Genomic DNA, 9,865 nt, shown 5'->3' with positions numbered 1-9,865 from the left:
AGATAAGGGCGCTCATTTCAAATATTAAAACTCTCTCTCTAAAGAAAGACTATCTCAAAACCCCATAGAAGTTTGCACTCAAGGAAGGTCTTGGAGGGCTTGTTGGTTGAATTATTCAAAAATTATTAGTGGGTTTATTCTCATTGAGGTATGGTAGTTATCCTTGAACTCCTTTTCATTCAAGGATCCATTTCTAAATGATTCCAAAAAGGGTTTTACACTTCAAACTTCTTTATTCCTTGAATCTAAGTTTGGGTCTTTGTATTATAATGTTTTAATGATTAAAATAAGTTGTTATTAGTATTGGATGATGATTTTAATATCAGAAACCTTGATGAAACAATGTTATTGTTTTTTATCAACCTTTAGCTTATGAAATGGATTTAATGAGCCTGATTCGGAAATGTTAGGGTTATTTTTTCTGTATGGTTATATTGTGATTTAGTTACTGACCTAAGGTCTATTTTATGAGGTATTACTATGGAATTTAACATAGGTGGTTAAAGCTTGGATTAAAGGTAAGATGGTTACATTGTTTAACTCTTAATATGAAATGCCCTAGAGTGGTATGATCCAATTTTTGTCGTGGTGTTTACTTGAAGTATATCAATGTGCATTTACATGTGTGTTGTTGATAAGTCCATGAAGGCATATTATGTGATGTAAGATGAAAATGATGTTTATCTTGGTGATGTGCTTTATGAAGCTTTTTACATGAATTAAGCTAGAGAATATATCTTAATAAACTATATATCTTGTTGATGTAAGATGAAAATTATATTTATCTAGAATTCAATTTCAATGAAATGGTGATTATGTGAAAGGTATGTCCACACATACACTCAAACCTGAATTAATGAATGAAGTTAGGAAATGTGAGTAAGGGGAGTTTTGGGGTGATCACTCTTCTTGAGTTGAGATGAATTGTTTAGTAGCAAGCTCACTATCTCCCAACAACTTTCTAATATAGGTCGTAGGATTGATACCCTACGTGAGTTGAGATGTGGTGTCCACTAGTTATAGTTAACCTATAGTATATGATGTTGAGACTCCATGGGAGAGTTATGCTAGCACCGAGGGGATTTGACGGAGGGGTGATTAATTTCGTGTGTTGAGATGTTGTATACCAATGTACCTCTTGAGATGAGTACTCCTCATTAGTAGAGAATGAATTACTTAGTAGCAATATCTTTATCCCTTAACTATGCGCCCACATAGCTGTAGCTATTGTAGAAGCCATGTAAAATCTAAAAGAATGACCCTACCTTTGGCAAGTGAGGATCCTCATCCAATAGGGGTTATATCAGGATTCCATGTCTATCTATCATGGTCTATGTTGGTTAAATATATCCCCCATATAATAATGTAATGAACAAAGTATCCAAAAATAGTGTACTACTTAGTGTAAGTGGTAATATGGGACGCTATTTATCCATTGCACAAGTAGACATTGCCAAAGGGAATTTTAGTGTGTCTTTGTCTTAATGAATGAATGTATTATTATCTAATGAACTAAGAAAAAGAGTGTACTACTTTGGGTATTTAGTTGTATGTGACGCTATTTATCCATTGCACAAGTAGGCATTCCGAGAGGGGAGTCTTGGTGTGTCTTAGTCTTAATAAATATATGAGTTATCATGTGTTGTAAATGAAGTTATGAATTAAGGTCTAACATTATGAAAGCATGTTGAAGTTAGGTATTATATAATGAAGTTATGAATCATGAATGTGGTGTACCTAATCTCATGGAATTCTCAAGGAGCACAAAGTGGGACTAGTAGTATGGGATGCTATTCTCATGTTACACTTTGTGTAACTTGTAAGTCCACTTTTGGAAGGGCACCTATGTGAAGTCCTTGATGCATCAATATTCTTCTAATGTATAGTTATAGCGTGTGGACTTGTTTCATGTGGGAGGTATGCCTATGATTAGTAGTCTTATGGATCACTTAGGTGTGTATTGAAGGGGGTGTACGGGTGGTTCCTTCATGTCTTATCTTAGTGAATACTAGGATAACTTGGTTAGGGAAACCTCAAAGGAAATGGGTTCACTGTATTTTTGTATGAATGAGTTCACTATAACATTTTAAAGGGTTTCACTGTGATGCTTTTGGAACTTACTGTAAAGTGGTCTTTTATGCTTAAGTTATGGAATTTCTTTCTTATGTGTGAAATCATGATCTATATGCTATTTTAAATATATATTCATGAAGGTTAAACTTATTTTACAAGAAAGTTCTATTTATACTAAAATGTCCCTTTTCGCATGTTTTTGCATATGAAATACTTAGTACATTCTTTGTACTAACCCATTACTTTTCCATACTCTATTAGTATAGGTTGGAGGAAAGAAGAATATAGAAGACAAGCTTGGGAATCCACTCTCTCCAGTCTAAGTATGTCCTTATATATTCGAGGACATAGTTCTATTTCTTATTTTTTTTATTAAGACTTATTATGTATTTTCTTTCAATGTAAAGAGTCCTGTCCCTAAGATAATTAAGTCGTGTCTTTAATATGGCTTGTGAGACGAGACTAATCTTTAGTATTTATAAGAGATATTTCCTTTTTATTTTAATTATCTAGAAAAGTTTTAATTCTGCACTAATTTTCATGTCTTATGCAATGAATGATAGCTAGTAGTCCTGTACAAGGACCCCGAAGGGTCAAGTACGCAATTGTCCGACCTAAGGGATACCTTAAACGGTACAGGGTACTTGCGGGTTGTGGCATATTTGACCCGACTTATGACGACTCAAGATCATGTCGTCACTAATCATGTGGCTGCCCAAGCCAACCTAGGAGTTAGACCTCAACTGAATGCATATACTCTCACTTCTAGAATCCAGGATTTCATGAGGATATACCCTCCTACTTTCCATGGCACTAAGGTGTATGAATATCCATAAGTCTTCTTAGATAAGGTGTTGAAGGTGGTAGATGATATGGGTGTGACTCCTAGAGAGAAAGTGGAGCTAGCCGCTGACCAACTCAAAAAAGTGGCTTAACTGTGGTTTGAGCAATGGTGGAATTAGAGCCCCTCAAGGGAAGGTCTGGTAGATTGGGAAGGGTTCAAAGTGGATTTTTTTGATAGGTTTTTCCCCATAGAATTGAGTGAGATAAAGTTGGTGGAATTCATGAACCTTCGTTAAGGGGGGGATGCGTGTGAAGAGTATTCTCTCAAAATCACCCAACTCTATAAGTATGCCCTAACCTTGGTAGCAACCTCTAGGGCTAAAATTAATAAATTCGTGATGGGGGTTTATAGCCTTGTGGAAGAAGAGTATCGTACGACAATTCTCTATAATGATATGGATATTTCTAGGCTCATGAAACATGCTAAACAAGTTGAGGAGTCTAAGATTAAGAAGGTGAATACGGATGGAAAGAGGCCTAGGATGGATGAACCAAGTCAACCGAAGTCTAAGAAGAGGTTCTATAACCAAGATTCTTCCATGGGCAACAAGGATAAGGTTTCCAACCATAATTCCCAAGGAGGTGGCCATGCTTCTTAGAGGTCTAGGTGTGCTACTTGTGGGAAGCAACACTTGGGTAAGTGCCTTGCCGGTACGGATGGTTGCTTTGGACGTGGTAATAGGGGTCATAAGATGAGAGATTTCCCTAACCTCAAGGAAAAGGGGAAGGCGGTCAACCAAGCTCCTCATTGTGGTATGAATCCTAATACTCCAAAGAGGAATCATTTCTATGCACTCGGAGCTAAAGAAGGAACTAATCCGAAGTGAAGGCCCTTGTAAGTCATAATTCCTTATGGTTGTTTTATTTTTTATTAGGTGACTTTACCCTAACTGGAGGAGAATAAGTTGAGTAGTGAGGTGTAATATACTTCATCTTTTCCTTGTATTCACACTAAAGCTTGAGACCAAAATCTTAAGTATTTTGGTTGCGTTTTGTAGTCTTGCATTTGAGTACGAGTTGAATGTCTCCTTATGTTATGATCTTCATTGATAATGTGATTTTTTGCATGCTCTTTATGTTACCATGGTTATATGAGTAGATTGGTAGTCAATCTATTTTCCATGATAATTAGTAGCTAATGATATTTCTTAATTGCTTCAAAGTTGTTATGATTATGTTTCAATGTAGGATATTAAAGCTATTACATGTTAGGCTTTTAAATGGTATGATGAGAATGTCGAATGTTGGAGAAGGTAGTTCCTCCATAAATGAAGAGAAAATGAAGAAATAAGTGTGCTTTGAATCGTGGAATTTGTTCCAAAAAGTTGCATGTGTTGCTAAAAAATCTTAATGATATGAAGTTGGTGTTTCTTGTAAGTTTGGTACATTTACTATGAATTTTTTGACGATGATGTTATTTGTTATATGTTTCTAGTTGAATCCTTGATGTCCTTATAAGTGTTTAGTGTCATTCGAGGATGATTGTTTTTCTAAGTGGGGGAGAATGTTTTTACCCTCATAATGAACTAGGTTGAACTTGACTTTTCTAGTGTTTCATGAGTTAAAAAATGTGTTAAAATAGGTAATTTTAATGTTTGAAGTCAGTTTGGTAAGTTTGGAAGTCAAACATCAAGGGATGACGAAGACGTTCAATGACTAGACGTATATGTGCTTTTCTGAGTTCTTGTGTGCCTTGGTATGTTTGGTAAGTTTTTTGGAGTCCAAATTGATGATGGAGGAACCTAAGTCCTAGATGACCATGTATAAGGGTTTATAGTCCGGGTGCTACTGCACCTAGGATCCACGAGGGGCCCTAGAAGAGGACCCCAAGTCTAAGGAAGAAACAACCAATTCATTGTCGCTATTGACGACTCAATCAAAAGACAGTGCACTAGTCGACGCTCCATCGTCTTGGGCGTAGCTCCACACTTAGTGGTTGGGAGCTTTTACCCTTGAAACTAGTCTCTAAACCGATCGACACCCAGCAGGACGAGTCATCGATGAAACGACGCCCCGTAGCTAGGGTCCATCGTTTGGTCCCTATGAAAAATTGTCAAGAAACGGCTGGGCTTGGGGTGTTTTTGTAAATTCACCAAATGTCTCTTATGAACCATGGACGTTTGTTTAGGGGTATTCTGGGTATTTAAAGTTCGGTTATAGTCCTAGACCTAGGTTAGACTCCATTTTTTTTCAAATATTAAAACCGCTCCCTCAAGAAAGACTCTCTCAAACTCCATAGAAGATAGAACTCAAGGAAGGACTAGAAGTGAAGGTCTTGGACGTTTTCTTCAAAAAAATTTGTGGGTTTCATCATAGTGAAGTATGGCAGTTCACGCTTGAACCTTTTTTCATTCAAGAAGCCATTCCTAAGAGATTTCAAAAGAAGTTTCTAAATTTCAACTTCTTCTATCTTTGACTCTAAGCATGGGTCTTTTGCATGCACATGTTTTAATGATTGAAATATGTTGTCTTAGTGTTAGTTGGTGATTTTAATGTCAAAAATCTCAATGAACCCTTGCTCATGCATATTTCTAACTTTTATCTTATGAAGTGGGTTTAGTTTATATTTCTTGATAACGTTAGAAAATGTTAGAGTTGTATTTATCTATGTTATGTTATGATTAGCTACTCCCTTAAATTCTATTTTATGATGGATTGTGGATAAATTGAGGAAAAGTTGTGAAATCTTGGATGAAGGGTAAGTTCGTTTATATTGCTTAATTTTATGGTGAAATGATCTTGAGTGGTATGGTCAACCTTTGGTGGAGGTATTTACTTGAAATGCATGAATATACTTGTATAAATGAGTGTATTTTGACTATGGACTTGAAGGCATAATATGTGAAGTGAAGTGATAGTTATGATTGTTATGCGCAATATGATTTAGGAAGTTAAAAGGTGTATCTTGATAAGGTTGTGATTAGGTGAAGTATATATGTATATATATGTGAAGTATGCTAGTGTTTGGTTTGTGATAAATTAAGATGAAAGTATATTTAGAAGTCAATGTTATGCAAAGGGTTATTATGTGAAAGGTGTGCTCACATGTACTCACACACACACTTTGAATGAATGAATGAAGTTAATGAATGTAAATGGGAGATTTTGGGGTAAACACTTTTGATGAGTTGAGATGAGGTGTTTAGTAGAAAACTCACTATTCCCAAGAGCTTTCTAAGATAAGATGGAGGTTGAATACCATTCGTAAGTTGAGATGTGGTGTTCAAATGTAACCTCTAGGGATAATTACCCTTCATGCGTAGAGATGTGGTGCTAGTCAGCTATCCTTTAACCTTTATTTAATGAATGTTTAAGACTTCGTGGCAGAGTTATGCTTAGAACCGGAAGGATTTGAAGAAGTGGTGGGTACACTTCATGAGTAGAAATGTTGTACCCAATGTACCTCTTGAGATGAATACTCCTCGTTAGTAGATAATGAGTTACTTAGAAGTAATCTCCATATCCCTTAACTATGCACCCGCATAGGAGTAACTAATTGGAGAATCCATGTAAAAGATCAAGAATGACCCAACCTTAAGCAACTGGGGATCCCTCATCCGGAAAGAGTTAATATCGACATTCCATGTCTAGCTCTCATGTTATATGTCGGTTAAAGATATCCCCCACAAAAGAATGTCATGAACTATGTCTTTTAAAAGGTGTATTGCTTAGGGTAGGTGGTGGTATGGGACGCTATCTACCTATTGCACAAGTAGGCATTTTGAGGGAGTCTTGGTGTGTCCTTATATAATAATGAATAAATGGATCATTATGTGATATAAATGAAATATTGCGACTTTATGTCTAATGAAAGTGAAGTTTGTCAATTTATGTGTAAGATTTATGAAGATTACTTAAATGATGAATTGATGTTCTAGTCTAAGGAAATCCTCAAGGAGCACTAAGGTGGAATTAGTTGTATGGGATGCTACTTTCACAATGCACTAAGTGTAACTTGGGGGGTTATCTTGGAGGATGGTTCTTATGTGAAGTCCATAAATGCAAGTACGTTCCTCTAGTGTCTTTAATATTGAATGTTGATTTGTTAAGTGTGGTGAAGTGTACCTATCATTAGTAGTCTTATGAATTACTTAGGTGTGTATTGAAGATATTTTATGGGAGACTTCTTCAAGTCTTACCTAAGTGAATCTTAGGATAACTTTGGATAAGGAAACTTCATGGGAAATGGGTTCTCTGTGAAGTGCATCCTTATGCGGATATTATGGTAGTTTTGTTTGATGTGTCAAATGATGATATATTTAATGTTTTGTGACTATATTTATGAATGTTTTAATTAAATAACATGAAAGCTTTATTCAAACAAAAATGTCCCCTTTTACATGTGTTTTTACATAATGCCATCCTTAGTACAATTTTTGTACTAACCCTATACTTTTCTATACTCTATGAGTATAAGTTGAAGGCAAGTGAAGGTTCCTAGAAGGCAAAGCTTCGAAATTAAAATCTCTCAAGACTCGGTATGTCCTCTTATATTCGAGGACATAGTCTACGTTTCTTTAGTTCTTATTTAAGAATTGTATAAGACTTATTATGTATTTATTTTAATGTAAACGGTCGTGACCCTAAGATATTTAAGTTGTATCTTTAAATTGGCTTGAGACAATGGGACTTATTCCTTAGTACTTTATAAAAGAGTTTCTTATTCCACTCTTCATCTGTTTTATTTTCAGTCTTTACAGTGGTAAATATTGGTTTGTAAAAGCTCTTGACATAAAGCAGAATTAACACCATTCAAAGTAACCATTCTTCTTGTGTTGGCTTCCATTGTTTTTCTCCAAAAAATATTGTTAGCGCAAATCAAAGTAAATCTTTTCTGATGTGAAAGTTCATACTGTGCTACAACCACAGAGCATACTCAGATAAAACCTTGATTCTGATACCAGTTTGTTGGGGAAAACGCGGACAAGCACCAAAATATATATGGTAAAAGTAATGGAAATAAAATGGGAAAATAACGACACCAAGAATCTTACGTGGAAATCCTTCCAAATAAGGAAAAAAATCACGGGCCAAAAGGAATATAAGGAACTTTACACTGTGTAGTCACAAATACAATACTCAAAGTGACTACGACACACTCAAAAGGAACAACACTCTTTTGGTTTCAATCTTACTAAAATATCGCTCACACTCTATTTTTCTTCACAGACTATTTTTCCTGTATAGTCTATAGAATACCTCACTTTGTTCTCAAAATGATTTTCTCTCTAACTTGGTGTGTCCTACAAATGAGCAAGAACGCTCGATTTATAGAAGGATAAAATCATGCTTATGTCACTAATGACATAGGTAAATATAACAAAGTCAAAAATGGTTGCAAATCTTACCAATTTGTTAAACAACAAATCTTTTATTTTCAACTCCAATTACTATTCCTTTTTTACAATTTCTTATAGCAATTGAATAGCTAAAATTGACCAAAAAATGTGATGGATTCAACATAAAGTACTGGATAATTCTCTTCAGCTACATCCATAATTGCACCACTTACATGATTTGGATTTTATTTCAGTTCTTTTATAATGCCCATATTTTTCTGCTTTGGAAATAATGGTTTGTGCAGGATTGGTGAAGATACTAACGAAATATGATAAACGTACTGGTACTCTTATATTATTCGCTTGGTTGTCATCCAAAAGGGGCTAGAGGAACCATTTTCCAAAACTGATGATGTTCTGAATACGCTAGTGAAGGAGTGTGATTGACTCCCAAAATGAGCCATCGAAAGAAAAAGAAGGAGAAGGAAGTATTAGCAGATCGAGCTGAAGATGCAGAAGAACTTGCAAAGATGGAAAATCCATCTAAAGCAGTACCAGGAGGAGAAGGAAGTAGTGAAAGTGTAACCAGTGTAGCTGAAGATGGAGCAGAGATTCAAAACCCTTGTAATAATAAAACACGAGGAAGTAGGGGATGCAGAAGAAATTGGGGAGATGGATAACATGGGAAGTATGTACCTCAAGCTTACAAAATCAGCACTGTAAGTCTTGCAGGAAATCAGAAGTGGAAGTTCAACTTGCGAGCATGATCTCTTTTCTGTCAATGCATCCATAAGGTCTAAAAGAATATTCCAGTCACAACTGAATAACATTCTCTGTCATCGCTCTCCTCAATCCAGTCGATGTGATTATGTCCTCATGCCTTAAATATTGTTTAGAATATATAGAATAAGAGATGATTAAAAATGATCACAACAGTATAGGGAAGAATTTTTTTTGAAGTGGTTGCCCCAACCTCTAGGTTCAAGAAATCAGAATCACCACTTTCTAGTTGTAAAACATGATGATCCAAGATGTTAAAAATGACTAATTTTTTAGCAATATTATACCGTAAGGATCATTTAGTTGTTAGCTAGACTTGTGCAAATATTATGTTTATTACTAATACATGTTTATGTATTACCTAGTCATCAAATTTTCTGTTCTACATAAAATAATAATTAATTTTTACTGTTATGCGGAATTCGAGATAATACGCAAAAATATAAACGCAAAAAACAAGACAACAGATTTACGTGGTTCACCAATAAATTGGCTACGTCCACGGGAAGAGAGGGAGCAGTTTTATTATGGAGAGGCAAAAACAGAATTACAGAATAGGGTTTGCCATAGCGTCTATATATATAGTGCTAAGCTACGCCCTAACAGGCTTGGGCCCAACATACAGAATTGACGGATAATTAAGGGCCCAATACAACAACATTGTAACGGGTTCGATTCAAGGCATTCAACAAATCTCGACCTTGACTTGAATTCTCCGAACAGATTCTTCAGACGCACTATGATAGTGCCAGGCCTCCCCCTCTTCCTCATAATTGCCCCGCAGGGCAATTAACATCTTCTGATGTTGAGCAAGTCCAAACAGTGTTGAAACTTGCTCTGTGGACCGGCTTTGTGAACATATCAGCAGGATTATCAGCAGTTCCTACTTT

This window comes from Solanum pennellii, chromosome 6, assembly GCF_001406875.1.
Source record: "Solanum pennellii chromosome 6, SPENNV200".
Taxonomy (NCBI): domain Eukaryota; kingdom Viridiplantae; phylum Streptophyta; class Magnoliopsida; order Solanales; family Solanaceae; genus Solanum; species Solanum pennellii.
The sequence above is the reverse complement of the archived record's forward strand: the minus strand, read 5'-3'. Positions refer to the sequence as shown.